We start from the raw sequence: 15209 nt of genomic DNA, 5'->3' as shown, positions 1-15209 counted from the left end.
ACCCTTCTTAAAATTTTTAAATGAACGATGTATTGAACACCATAAATGGGAATACTTGCTGTAGGTAAGTAACTAGAGAAATAGACACAAAGTCAACACTGCTATTAAATTTCAACTACAAGCTAGACCTCGCTCTTCCCTTTGCTAAAGCCAGAAAGTAGCGAGTTCTCGGTGTTAGGAGACAAACGCCCGCCAGCTGAGACGGTTTTCTCCGTGTAAGCAGACACGGGGAAAGAGCTGAAGAGGGGCCTGCCTCCTCACCCATGATTCAATGTCGCTTAGGTCCAGGCACGTGCACCTCCTGAAATCACCTGTACGCGTGTTCCTCGGTTTTGGAATCCTGGACTGAGAGGAGAGCGGGTGCATGAGTCTGGCTTATACATACTTTAACCGTTGTCAGTTCAAGTATGTATGAGACATGATTTGCATGTCCTTTGTCATAAAAGTTAGAGCACCAGATGAAAATTTATAATTGGGCTATATCATTCCTCAGAACACCACAAAAGTGTAAAAAATGTAATTGCAATTCCTCAGTTTTTATTGATGTTTGTTCTATATTAAAAATGGCCGTTGGGAAAATATTTCTGCACCTTCTTCAAAACTGCAGTCATTTACATGTTTATTTTTCTTAAAGAATAATTCAATAAATTATTTCTAGAATTTTTATCTACATATAAAGCCGACTTGCTTTCTCTAAAATATTCTGACTGAAACCCCTTTTGACATTTCTTATGGGTGAATCAGAGCCTCCCTCTAATCTAATAGTAACAAGGGTTTCCCTTTCCCAAATTCAATCAACATTATTGAGGTATACTTTATATACAAGAAACACAACCACTTTCAGTATCTATTTCAGAGTTTTGTCATGTTTCTGTGCCTAAGTAATCACGACCACAGTCACAATGTGGAACATTTCTGTTGCCCTCAATGCCTGTTTTTAGTCAAATCCTTTCCTTTCCACCATCACCTTCCACATCCCTTCCCCACCCCAGGCAACCAGTGATCTGTGTCACAATAGATCAGTGCCCCTCAGGGGACGTGTGGCATTGTCTGGAAACATTTTTGGTTGACACAACTGGGCAGGAGCTACTGGCACTTTGGGAGGCCAAGGCGAGAGGATGGCCTGAGCCCAGGGTTTCGAGACTAGCCTGGGCAACTTGATGAGACCTCGTCTCTACAATTAATCAAGAAAAGTTAGCCAGGCATGGTGGTGCACGCCTGCAGTTCCAGCCACTTGGGAGGCTGAGGCAGAAGGATCGCCTGAGTCCAACAGGTCAAGGCAGTGGTGGCTGTGAGCATGCCCCTACACTCTAGCCTGGGTGACAGAGTGAGAATCTGACTCAAAAAAAAAAACAAAACAGGGACTTATATCCAGAGTATAAAGAGAATTCTTACAACTCAGTAAGACAATGCATTTAAAAATGAGCCAAAGGTTTAAGGAGATACTTCCTAAGTTACAAGTGGTAAATAAGCACATGAAAAAGTTGTTAAAAATCGTTGGTCGTTGGGGAAGCACAAATTAAAATCATAATAAAATACCACTCTATGCCCATTAGAATGGTGTTATGGCACTATTAAAGTTTTTGGACAGTTAATTATTTGTTCTGGGGAACTATCCTGGGCTTTGGAAGATGTTTAGCAGTATTCCTCACCTCTATCTACTACATGCCCTGGCTGGTCTCAAACCCCTGGGCTCAGGCATTTCTTTCACCTTGGCCTCCCAAAGAGCTGGGATTACAGGCATGAGCCACTGCACCCAGCTGGATATAAGTCCTTTGTTAGATATGTGTTTTATAAATATTTTGTCCTAGTCTATGGCTGGCTTTTTCATTTTCTTGACAGTATCTTTTGAAGGACAAAAGTTTTAAATTTTGTTAAGTTCAATTTACCAGTTTTATCTTTTAGGGTTCAGTCTTTTTTTATCCTAACCCAAGATCCCGAAGACTTTCTCCTTGGCTTTCTTCTAGAAGTTCACAGCTTAGCATCTATGACTAGGTCTGCGATCCATTTTGAGTTCGTTTTTTTCCTATGTGGCTATCCATCTGTTCCAGCATCATTTGTTGAAAAGATCACTCTTACTGAGAAACAAAGAACTGAGTATCACATGTTCTCACTCATAAGCAGACCTTGAACAACTATCGTAGTACTATAAGAAAGGGATTGGTAGTAGTGGGAAACTGCTGGGGGTGGGGGCACACCTCATCAACAAGGGTACCTGCATAATGAATATTTGTATACCTAACTCTGAATTGTACCCCACATCTTTACAATTAAAAGTTTTTTTAAAAAAAATTAAAGAGAGGATTAAAAAAAAGACTACTATTTTCTCCATTGAATTACCTTTGCACGTTTGTTAAGAATCAATTGGTCATATATATATATATATATATATCTGTTTCTGGACTCTATATTCTGTCCCTTCCATATGTTTGTCTGTTCTTACACCAATACCACACTTTCTTGATTACCGCAGTCCTACAGTAAGTCTTGAAACCAGGTTAAAAACAAATAAAAATTTAAAAAAGCAAGAGGTGCCTGACTCCATGTGGCACCTTCCAGATGTCTCAAGAGGCCCGGCCACTGCAGGGAGACCTGCATTCTGAAAGGTGATAAAAGGTGCAGCTGCTGATCTCTGGGCTTGATCCCAACTTTGTTCTTTTTCATAATTGGTTTGCCCATTCTAGGTCCTGTGCATTTTGATGTGCATTGATAATCAGCTTATCAATATCTAAAGTAAGTCCTGGCGGGGCTCGATGGCTCAGTCTACCATCCCAGCACTTTGGGAGGCCGAGGCAAGTGGATTGCCAGAGCCTGTGGGTTCGAGACCAGCCTGGGCAACTTGGCAAGATCTTGTCTCTACAACAAAACAAAAAATTAGCCAGGTGTGGTAATGTACTCCTGAAGTTCCAGCTACTTGGAAGGTTGAGGCGGAAGGGTCGCCGGAGTCCAGCAGGTTGACGCTGGGGTGTGGCTGTGAGCATGCCACTGCACTCCAGCCTGGGCAACGGAGTGAGACTCCAACTCAAAAAAAAACAAGTTCTATCAGGATTTGGACTGAGTTTGTGTTGAATTTGTAGACCAAGTGGGAAAGAGCTGACACTGTGACAATATCGAGTCTTCTGATCCATGAGCATGTATATTTCATTTATCCAGTTCTTCTCTAGTTTCACCCAACAGTGTTGTGTCGTTTCCATCGTACAGGTTTTGCACACATTTTGTTAGAGCTGTGCTGTTTTTTGATGCCATCATAAATGACATAAGTATATTCTAATATTGCAAGCCGCCTCATTCTTCCGGTTCTCAGAAAAGCAGTGGATCACTTGACCTAAGTGCAACAGAATGTGGTGGATTGGGAAGGGCCAGGACTGCAGTGGGGGTCGGGGTGAGAGGACTGCTCTCCGCAGACGCTAGAGCACCTTCATTCTTCTGAGCAAAACTCCCGTGACGGCAGAGATGGCAGCCAGTGGGTAGCCTGGGCAGGCGTTCGGCATGAAATTAGGCAGGAAGAGCACAGTGCCAGGACAGCAGAAACTGGTAATGGGGCAGGCAGCTAGGGGCAGGTGAGTGTGCTGGTGGGGACACAGAGGGGCAGGCCTCAGCTCCTTGGAGAAGGCAACGGGTGACACAAAGAAGGGTGTGCCAGCCTGTGGGAAGGAGGTACAAGGTCTATCGCAAACAGTGGGCTTGGTGTGGAGTTGGGGTCCAACCCTCAGCCACAGAAGAGTTGGAACACACAGTCAGGGCTGGCCAATGCCGGGTCTCCCAACCTGGAATCTCAGTGTCTTGGACTGTAAACTTGCCTCCCAGGTTGGGTCCTTGGATGGTCAAGGGGTGGGAACAAGGCTACCAGGACCCAAGGGGCTCTGGCCAGCCTTTCTGGGAGTAGAAGGGGGATAAATTGTAAGTATTTATAAAAATAATTTGGTGTCTGGCATTTGTTCCAATTTCACCTCTTCTAGCAGAAGTGGATACACAAGAAAAGAGGCACTGTGGGCATTTGGGGCGAATTAGATGGGCAGGCAACCAGATTCCTATTACTGCCATTTACTTGCTTTCAGGAGATGCAGACTTATTCATCTCTTTTCTTGGTAGGCACGCAGCAGGTGCTCTGCAGCTCAGCATCCATCTCAAAGGAAAAGTTTCATCATTTTGTTTAAGTGAATGGATCTGTCTACCTTTTCAGACTCAACCACCAGGAAAAGCCTTTTGCATTGCTTTCTACTATGAACTTGTGAGCTTCTTGAGAGTCGATATCTGGCACTCCGGGGCCACTTGGTAGGTGCCAACTCCCCCTCTGTGATCAGATATGCATTTTAGCAAGCTCAATCTGCTAGCAGTGTGGAGGCCGGAGACCAAGCCGAAGTATCCATGGAGCAGTGTGGTCACAGTCCAGTAGATGGTAAAGGCCTGCCAGAGGCGGCAGCTTTGGAGAAAGAGATGAGGAAGCAGAGCCAGTGGTGCTTGAGTGCAGTGTTTTGTTTGAGATGTTTCCTAAACATTCAACACAAGACAAAAATGTTAACCCATTGGCACAGGTCAGACCTTGGGATTCCTGCACTATTTGGTGTTGGAATTAACCCTTGCCTCTCTTCCTTTCTGTGGGACTGTGCGACCTTGCCTGGGCACCACCTCCATGGTCGTCATTGCCAAGGGAAGTCCGCACATCCTCCAAGGCCAGCTATGTGGTGTTCCATACCGTGCCCTCCTGGCTTGGATACGTGTGGTCCTCAGCACATGCCGAGTCCCTGCTCCAGTCTACCCCCTACCTGCTCAGCCCTTGACCAAACCCTCCCGCCCCCACCACCACACAGAGCTCCTCTGAGCCCCTTCCTTCCACCTAAGGCACTTTCACCGTCATCTCCTGGCTCCTCCCAACTTCCCCAGTGCGAGCCTGCCTTCCACCAGCATTTAGTGAAGGCCCTGCATGTGCCGAGCCTCAGGACAAGGAAGGCCTGACTTTCAAGAACTGTGGTCTAGCAGGTGTGAATTCCAGTGCACAGGTTCCTCAGCCATAAAGCGAGGATAGTAACTCTTTGTCACCACATAGGGCTGCTGGGAGATTTATAGGAAACCACGTGTGAGCTCAAGAGTGATGACTTGGTGTTGGTGGTGTTGGTGCCCCTTGGCAGCTGGCAAGGAGGCTGGGAGTAATGTCCAGGCATTGGGAGTGGTGAGGACGCTCAGGGTCCCACAGCCCAGGTGCACTGGCAACGCCCCGGGTCCCACGGCCTCGGGAGCAGTGTGGACGCCCAGGGTCCTGGCACAGCCAAGGCCGCTGCTTCCCACCGACCACCCCATGACCCACCACTTCCTCCTTACAGCCCCTCTGAGCCCTTTCTTTTTTTTTTTTTTTTTTTTTTGAGTTGGAGTGTCACTCTGTCGCCCAGACTGGAATGCAGTGGCCGCTCCCGGCCACCGCAGCCTTGACCTGCTGGGCTCTGGCGATCCTTCCGCCTCAGCCTTCCTAGCTGGAACTATAGGCGTGTGCTACCATGTCCGGCTGATTTTTGATTTACTGTAGAGATGAGGTTTCGCTGCCCAGGCGGGTCTCGAACCCGCGGGCTCAGGCAATCCACTCACCTCAGCCTCCCAAAGGCACGGGATTACAGGCTGAGCCACCAAGCCTGGCTTCCTCTGAGCCCTTTCATCTTCCCTCCCTCCCGTCCCTGTCTCTCTAGAACCGGGTCCTGAAATCCAGACAGGATCTACCTGGTGGCATCACTGCCCAGCAGAGGGGAAGCTGGTCATTGTCACCCCAGGCTGGTCTCTAAGCCTCCCAAGAGCCTCTGGGCAGGCGGCACTTCTGGCATCCACCGGTCTCAGGATCGAGCTCCCTTGCCCCCTCGCTGCTGCTCCCGTCATTGCGGTTCCCTTGGTCACAGACTTCCATGGGCTGATGAGCTGTGCTCCTCAGGCTCAGGAGTTCTGGATTGGGGTAAAAATGTGGGTGATGAAGGTGAGTCGGTCCTGAGAAAGCAGCCAGCAGACACAGGCAGGGAGGAGGGCGTCTTGTCGGGGCAGAAGTGTAGTTGGCCTAAGTCAAAGGCAGGTGCAAGCAGCTCCATTGGGAAGAGAATTGGAAACACATTTCAAGCATAAAATGAAACAGCTGGTACCTCTTTGGAGGACATTTCAGAGGAGGAAAGGGAATGGCTTGTGCCCTTCTGAAATCTATCTAACTTCAAGAGTCGAGGTAAAGGAGACTGACCGGTTTGCCCTAAAGCCTGGCCGTTTTGGGAAATCTTCTGGAAGGTGGCACTATGAGAACAGGGCTTACTGAAGAGAAGAGGGGACGTTTTCCCCCTTATTTCCATTGCTTTCTAACAATATAAAAATACTTGCATGATTTTAAAGCACAATATTTGTTTTTAATTAAACAGCAATGTGACATAGAAAGTCTGGGATATTAGAGGGGGAAATCACCTATCACTGCACAATATATAAACTGTTGTTTATCCTCTTATCTGTTTTTGTGTGCCTATTTTGGCTGTAATAATACCTGACCTATATTTGTGTATAGGCATGCCATCTTTCTAAGTTATTTTTTAAATTTTTAAATGTTTGATGAGATACATGCAGAAAATATACATGGAGTTTACAGAAAATTCAAAGCGAATGCCTGTGTCCCTGCCACTAAGCAAAAGCCTGGAGCGTCTGCAGCCTCAGAAGCTCCCCCACCAGCGGCCCCTCCCTCCCTGCCAGAAATAATCACTGGCAGGGTTTTTTTGGTCAACATTTCCTTGGTTTTTCTCCTTGGATTTAGCATCGGATGCCTAAACGCTGTGGTTCAGTCTTGCCTGTTTTTGCGTGTTGTTGAGTGGAGTCATCCCATAGATACTCCTTTATGTCCACTCTTTTCCCTCCGTTATTGTTTGCAAGATATTGTAGACGGCTGTTCCACTCATAGTCATTTTCAGTTTAAAAGAGGAAAACATGGACACTTGATATTCTCACTCAGTTTCTATCCAAACTCTAGTCCAGTTTGTGATGCTTCTACAGTTAGGAAAAGGCGTCTTTCCTCCTACTTGTGCCTTTCCCCAGCCCCCACCCGAGGTCTTCCGCTGGGAAGAGTCCTTTGCCCACCTGCCTTGTTTCCCAGCAGTGGGTGTTGGTCCTTGTCCACCCTTTGGCCTGTGTTCTCAGACGCAGCCCTTGGGGGCCTCTGGAGGTCTTGAGCAGCAGCTGCCATCCTTCCAAGGGAGCTGACAGAATTATTTCTGGGGCTGGAGACAGCCGGCAAGAGCGTGGAAAGCACAGCAGGCTGAGGAATCTGCCAGGGGTCAGCTTGGGTGGGTCATGCGGGGCTGGAGAGGCAGTGGTGATGGTGATTCCCTGGTCATGAACGCTTGGTCTTCCCTGATCCAAGCCCCCGTCAGGAGTCTGGAACCCTTGTCTCCCCTGTGTGCACACCTCCATCTTCCCTTCTTCCAGGGCCTCGAGGAGCTGGGCTCCTGGGAGTGAGATTTACTCAGACTTAACTGCGCCGGTCCTTGGCCTCCCTGAACCTCAGCTGAAGAAGCCTCCTGGCCTCTGGGAGTCAGGGTGCACTTACAAGGAGCCAGGTGTTAGCCCAAATGCCCAAGACGCGCTGTGCACACGTGGGCCAGGAGGCACACATGGGCACATTCGTGCATCAACACACAGCTAAGCCTGTCCTGTCCCAACAACACACACACCCACACATACTCAATTCTGGCTTCTGACAACCGCCCCGCTTCTCTCCTGCACCCAGGGGCTAATCTCGTTGAACAAGTGGTCCGCGGCTCTGTTTCTCACCACCCTCTCACAGCTAATCCTCTGGAATTCAGCTTTTGCTCTCTGCACTCTGAGGCTGCTTGCTCACGACCTCCACCCATGCTGGGTCAGGCCAACTCGAATGAACCCCGGGGGATTAGAACCTCTTACTTGATCTTAGCCTGTTAAGGATTTGACTCCTTGGATTTACAGTCACCTTCCCAGAGCTGTTTCATTCCACTCTCGCCCGGCTTGGGCCCAAGAGATGGGTGCCTCCTGATCTGCGTTCTTCTTGAAAACGTTCTCAGGGACAAGCCCTTGTTCACCATATTCACACCCCTTACGCTGGCAGATTACGATCATGTTTCCCTTCCTTTTCCCCCTGCTGCTCTGAAGAGGCTGTTCTGGTGCTGGGCTGTCACTTCCCTGGCCTGCTTGGTCCCATTTGACCTGCTTGGTCCTACTGACCTTCTCTACAGGGCAGTGACAGAGGTGGTGGCAGTCTTTCAAATGCAGACGCTTCATAGACCCCAATCACGAACACCCCAGCCAGTCCTCCCTCAAAATGACACCTACCATCCATAGGTTTGAGCCTGCCAGCCCCTAGCTTGATGGGACAGACCCTGGCAGGACATCAGGAGGCCTCCTTGCCGGCCAGTTAGCACAGAAACATGTCTATGGCTATGGACAAGGGGTCAGGGTGTCCCAGGGTGGGTGTAGCAATGGACACAGACTTTCTCTAGCTTCCATGACATGCTGTCTTCTGTCTGCCTGGCCCTTTTTCCCATGCAGGTTCCCAGTGTCCAGGTCCACACCAACCCTAGCAGATTCCTGAGCCCTAGATGGGAGAAGGGGGGCCTGCTCTTTCACCCTTCCCAGGTCCTCTCCCCAGGGCACCTGCTTCCAGAACCCTTAAAACATTTTGCAAGAGACCAAAATTAGGCCCACCACTCAGAAGCCCTCCTGGACACTGGCACTGGCCCAGGCTGGGCAGGAATCTAGGAAGAGTCCCAGGTTTCTGCATGGGGTGATGGGAGGGTAGCCTTGGTTTCGGACAGGCTGAGGCTGTGCTGCCTGGAACATCCCAGTGGAATGGTCCAGTGGGCATTCAATTGACGTTAAAAATGCCCCCACTCTCACTGGATAGGATAGGTTTTCAGATTCTGCTTACTTAGGAAAACAGAACTGGAGGTCCCGACGAACTCATCACAGGGCAGGGAGTGTGACTATGGGACCTGGGAGAGGTGGTCAGGGGAAGAGCTGTGACTTTTTAGTTTGTCCCCTAATGGTTGCTAGTCATTAGTTCATACAAGTGGATTTGGAAAGTAGTTAGCTTTGGGGAGGATGTGGGGTCACACTGAGTCACAGGTTTCTGCGTCATTCTGTAAACTCTACATGTATGTCATAAATACTGTTTCAAATCTACTCAATAGTTGATCAAAGCAATTAAAAATTAATCATAAAATTATTAATCATTATTTAGTATTTACTTCTTAGAAAGTGCTTTGCTTTTTAAAAGTTAAACTTATTAACTTAAGCCCTCAGCATTTCCTGTTCACTTCACACTTCCCTTTGGCTTTTGTCTTCTGTTGAAGCTTTGTCTTGTGACATTTCGAGAGTCCCTTCCCTGAGTGACGCCAGGGTGCTGCACCCTGCCCTGGCCCAGTTAGGAGTGGCTCTCCCACTGAGAAGACTGTGAAGTGCCAGTCTACTGTTTCTCTTTCCTTTGTGCTGATCAGAAGGAAAATAGCTGCAAGTTTTTGTTTTCCCTTCCACACAGCTACCGTATGTTGCCTTTTGAGACTTTGGCAAACGTCATCTGCTTGGAGCAAGGGAACAGCTGTGCCAGCCCCCCAGCCTTGCCTGCCCCCGAGGCACCACCCAGGTTGCCATTAAGGTTGACCCAGATGCCACAGACCTTCATGTTGCAGGGAAGCTGTGTAGCCCTCTTCTTGCACGTTTTGGATGTCACCATGACGAATTGCCTGTAAAATCACACGTTTTTCTGTGGCTTCTACCCAGTGAGGAAATGTGAGTAGTAACCCTGTTAAGAAGAGGAAATAAGCCGGGCTTGGTGGTTCAGTCTGTAATCCCGCGCCTTTGGGAGGTTGAGGTGAGTGGATTGCCTGAGCCCGCGGGTTCGAGACTCACCTGGGCAGCAAGACCTCATCTCTACAATAAATCAAAAAATTAGCCGGGCATGGTAGTGTGCACCTGTAGTTCCAGCTATTTGGAAGGCTGAGGCGGAAGGTTCACCAGAGCCCAGCAGGTCGAGGCTGCGGTGGCTGGGAGCGGCCACTGCACTCCAGTCTGGACGACAGAGTGAAACTCCAACTCAAAAGAAAAAAAAGAAAAAGAAGAGGAAATACATGTCTTAGACCAACACCCGCAAAGTTTGTTTCGAGGCCTTCGAGCAGGAAGAGACCCTTTGCCCCACCCTGGCCCACCTGTCTGTGCCCAGCTTCAGAGGCCCCAGCATGCTGCAACTGAGCTTCTATCAGGGGCAGCTGTGTGGGACAGCCTGTGCAGCGCTCCTGTCTGGCACCTCCCTGCAGGCTCGGGGAGCTGGGGAAGGTGATGACAGGAGCGGCAATTCCAAAGCACAGCATTGGGTTTGGCATTTTTTTGGCAGGACCGACACTGTGCGCCTTCTAGGAGTGGAGGGTGTGTGCATTTCAACAAAAAGCGGCCACTGCAGCTCTGCATTGGAACTACTCAGTAGCAGCAGGAAGAAATGGGGGGCGGATATTTGTGTTTTCTGGCAAGACAGTTGTTGGAGAGCCCTCATGCTGCTATTTTAAGCAGGAAGAGGTTTTCTCGTGAAAGACGGCACTCCCTGGTGGTAGTGTCACCTCCCTCCCCCGTCCACCCAGCAGTCCCACGTTGCCTCAGCTCCGACCCAGAAACATAAGGAGCCCATGCCACAGAACGGGGCAGTGCAGGGGACAAGCTGTGCATAATTGGATGAATCTTGGCATGTCAAAACTACCCACCATCTTGTTGTCGAAGGCATCATTACTTCCCGGAATAAATTGTAAACTCCATAATATCCCTATACTTGCAGTGTAATCCCTGCCCCCATTAGTCCTGGACTGGTTCTCTTCCACTCAAGGTCACTGCTGATAATGTCCAGGGACCAGAGGGAAAGTCGGAATAAACTTGATAATCTGTGCCGCTCTGTGATTCCATACTTCTGATTTATTCTTTCTAATAGCATCTGGCTATCTGGAGTTTTTTTCCATTTCTGCCTGAGAGGACAGACATATGTTTTGAATTCTTTCTTTTGCCTAGACAGAATAGTTGAATGCTCAAAGTTCTCGGTGAAACATATGGGCAGGCATGTAGGATATAGCCAGAAGTCTCAGGGAGGTGACATTTATTTTAGGACCCGGTTGTTACTTAATGATAATTATGCAGCTCATTTCTGTCTAGTTGTAATGTCTTGGTCAGCTCAGGCAACTACAACAAAAGTACCATAGACTGGTGGCTTAAACAACAGAGATATATTCCTCGCAGTTCTGAAGACTGGAAAGTCCAAGATCAGGTACGGGCTGATTGGGTTTCTGGTGAGGGCCCCTTCCTGGCTTACAGACAGATGCCTTCTTGCTGTGTCCTCACATGGCGGAAAGAGAGAACTCTCTCAAGTGTCTCTCATCAAGGCACTAATCCCAGTCATGATGCTCCACCCTCATGACCTAATTACCTCCCAAAGACCCCACCGCCAAGTACCATCACATTGGGAATTAGGCTTCGATGTATGACAGGGACACAAATATTCCACAGGCAGCGTGCAGGAAGCCAGTGGGCCAGGCGTTGGCCCCGCTATACAGTTACTGTGTTTTGGAATAAACTGGGTGACCTAAACAATCATGGACATGGGTGTATTCCTTTGTCTGACCACAACCTCTGATGAGAACACTCTCTGGATATGCTGCCTCACCCAAAGCAGAGGGCAAGAGAGTCACAGCTAGTGGCATTCATGGCACTGAAGAGCCCATGTTACAATTGCCCTCAAGTCTCTTCCCTTTTGAGAGGGCCTTTCCTAAGAGGTCCAGGGCATCCATCCCACGCACTAGCCTCCTGACTCCGTTGTGTTCACGCACCTGCACATGTGGACAGCAGGCACTCTGCAGAGAGAGAGGCCAGCAACATCTTTCCTTTGCGTACGTTAGCAAAGACTTTCTTTCTTTCTTTCTTTTTAGTTGGAGTGTCACTCTGTCACCCAGACTGGAATGCAGTGACCGCTCCCAGCCACCACAGCCTTGACCTGCTGGGCTCTGGCAATCCTTCCACCTCAGCCTTTCAAGTGGCTGGAACTACAGGCGCACTACCACACCCGTCTAATTTTTTGATTTATTGTAGAGATGAGATCTCACCAAGTTGCCCAGGTGGGTCTCGAACCCGTGGGCTCAGGTAATCCACTCACCTCAGCCTCCCAAGGTATGGGAGTACAGGCTGAGCAAAGCCTGAACTGCAGGAACAAGATGCTACTGAGGTTGCGGGGATGGGGGGGTGGGGGGCAAAATGAGTGTGGATAGTCGACAGGGAGGAAGGTTAGAAGGGATTAGGCTCCTTCGTGACTTGAACCACTTGCACAGGCAGAAGTTTGGGGGTGGGCATGGCTGTGACAGGCTCCCTACATCACCATGCAGCTGGTCTCACCCATTCCAGCCAGCACTGGTCTCCAGTAGACAGGGAAGGGCACACAGATAGGGAGAGAGAGTGTAACAGCCTTCAAGTTACTTTTCTAGGCCTCTAGGCAAGAATGTGTCGGCTTTATTTGCGCTTTAGTCACTTAGTAAAGCAATTGTTTGTGTCTCTCTTGTCTGCTAGACTGGGATTCTTGCTAGCAGGGCCTCAACTTTTTCAGAGTTGTCTCCAGCAGAAAGGAGACATTACAGAATGTTTTAGTGCACATGAATGTTCATTTTAAAAAGAAATCTCCAAGAGCACCCTGGCAGGGAGTGTTTAGCAACCGTCGATATCAGTGCAGTGCAGGCCTAGAGCACCAGGGCTCCAGGAACCCCCCGAGAGGCTCAAGCCCTGCAGGCACTTGTGATGACAGCAGCTCACACAGCAGCAGGCCAAAAACTGTTCTGCCAGAGGTTGGGATGGCTCCCACCTTAGGCCGAATCAAGCTCAAGGCCGAGCCATCATTACACTGCGGTGGCTCCCTGAGCAGCTTCAGATCTGGGGTCTAGCTCACCCCCTTCTGTACTGGCAGATGGCTCGAGGCTAAGGGTGTAGGTGCTAGTGTCCTCTGCCTGAGCTGCTATGTCAAAATGCCACAGACTGGGTGGCATAGGCAATGGACATCACTTTCTCGCAGTCCAGGAGACTGGAAGTCCAAGATCAGAATACCAGCATGACTGGAGTCTGGTGAGGGCTCTCCTCCTGACTGGTAGACCGCTGTCCTCTCACTCATCTTCAGGACCTTTTCATGCATACAGAGAGAAAACAGGAAGCCCTCTGGTGTCTCTTCTTACAAGGGCACTCATGACCTACCCCTGTGAACCCTAAAGACCTCCTTAGAGGCCCTGTCTGCAATTATAGCCACACTGGTGGTCAGGGCTTCAGCATATACATTTGGGGGGTGAGTTGACAACTAATCCATCATAACTCTAAAGACAGACAGACTGGCTTTCAGTCTCTACTCTGTTACAAGCTAGCTGTGTGACCTTGAGGAAGTTCCTTTAACTTTTATAAGCCTCAGCTTCCTCTTAGTAAAAATGGAGGCCATAATGGTACCTATCTCAGGGCATTGTAAGAATTAAATAACATGTATGACGGGCCGGGCTCAATGGCTCAGTCTGTAATCCCAGCACTTGGGAGGCTGAGGTGGGTGAATTGCCTGAACCCACAGGTTCGAGACCCACCTAGGCAACTTGGCAAGACCTCATCTCTACAATAAATCAAAAACTAGCCAGGTGTGGTAGCGCGCGCCTGTAGTTCCAGCTACTTGGAAGGCTGAGGCAGAAGGATCGCTGGAGCTCAACAGGTCGAGGCTGCGGTGGCCGGGAGTGACCACTGCACTCCAGTCTGGGCAACAGAGTGAGACTCCAACTAAAAAAAAAAAGTATGATGGGCTTATGGAAGGGCCCGGTATAGAGTAGGTGTCCAGAAATTGTTAGTTAACACCACTAACAGGTCCCTCTAAATTCTGAGAATGAGTTTCCTCTTCGATGGTCCAAGGAATACCGTCTAGCCTGGGTTTCCAGGACTAGCCCAGGCCTATGGGATCCTAGACTGGAGAGGTGCTAGGACACCCCCCCCCCCCATGTTCTTTGGGGGAGTCAAGCAACTTTAGAGCCAATTAGGCTTCAGGGATTTCCACCAGGAGGTGGGAAAGGCGGGTTGCCTGGAGGTGGCAGCCTGAGTGTTCTGGACAAGGAGAGTAAGTGCCAAAGCCTGCAGTGCGGCTCTACTGCCCCCTCCCTTGCCCATCTCCTCCCGGAAAGGGTGGCAGAAGGAGGAGCTGTGCCGGCGGCGCCCGAACGCAGGGTCCCATACACTCCTTCTCTCAAGAAAAGCTTTGTGTCACATATTTCAGATGATAAACGATAGCACAATTGGCTGTATGAAATCTGCAGAATAGAAAAAACCGTGAGGAACGTAATAACCGCCTGTAACTCTTCTATGCAAAGCTAACCCTAACCACCTTTCCTTTCACCCAGACCGACGGGGGTCTGAGGCAGCCCTCTCCCTGGAGTTGTGTGACCCTTGATGGGCTGCTTGTCATGCCCAAAACCCCTGCTTCCTCCTTGAACTGTCTGTGTGGCTTTGGTATCAGGCTAGCACTGGCTGCACAACATGGGTTGGGAAGGGTTTTCGTCTCTTCTGCTTTCTGGATGAGCTTGGTATTAATTCTTCCTTAAATGTATGGTAGAATTCTCCAGTTTCTGAAGACTGTGAATGCCGGGACCCAATCTGGACTTCATAAACCCAGATCTCTGAGGGCGGAGCTTGGGCATGGGCACTTTCCCAAAGCTCCTCAGGTGAGCTTAATGCACAGCCAGCCGTGGCGCTCCGCTGTGGGGTGTGGACTCTGGAGGCCAGCAACAGCCTGCGATGCAACAGAATCCACCGAGAACGTGTCATGGCTGACACGGCTATGAGGTTTGGAGAACAGGCTGTCGGAGAACGCCCGGGAGCCTCTGGTGTCTTCAGGATACCGTGTGGTATTGTGGAGCTGTTGCTCATATAAGATGTGGGTTTGGCTCCACTCCTTGTTAGCCATAAAGTCTTAACAGTTTCAGCTTTCTCGTCTGTAAAATGCAACCCCTCAGTTTTGTCTGGGAATAAAACAGAATAGTAGATGTGAAAATGCTTTGAAACTCACACAGCATGCTAGGAGAGTAGAAAAATGCTGTTTCTGTGGGCCCCCGCTTCCCCTCACAGCTACTCTGTCCTGATTCCCAGGAAGCCCCTCTGGGAGGCCAGCTTGGGCCCAGCTTGGCTGTAGGACTGGTTTCGTC

The 15209-nt window shown here is 49.4% G+C and overlaps 1 protein-coding gene across 1 annotated transcript in view; it reads left to right on the top strand.

Moving 5' to 3' along the window:
• DPYSL5 (dihydropyrimidinase like 5) overlaps positions 1–15209 on the top strand; it is a 77874-nt gene that overhangs the window by 18697 nt on the left and 43968 nt on the right. The gene's annotated exons all lie outside the window — the stretch shown is intronic.

This window comes from Carlito syrichta, unplaced genomic scaffold (genome assembly GCF_000164805.1).
Source record: "Carlito syrichta isolate Samal-C Ts95f unplaced genomic scaffold, Tarsius_syrichta-2.0.1 Scaffold130695, whole genome shotgun sequence".
NCBI lineage: Eukaryota > Metazoa > Chordata > Mammalia > Primates > Tarsiidae > Carlito > Carlito syrichta.
This window is presented reverse-complemented; position numbering and strand designations above follow the sequence as displayed.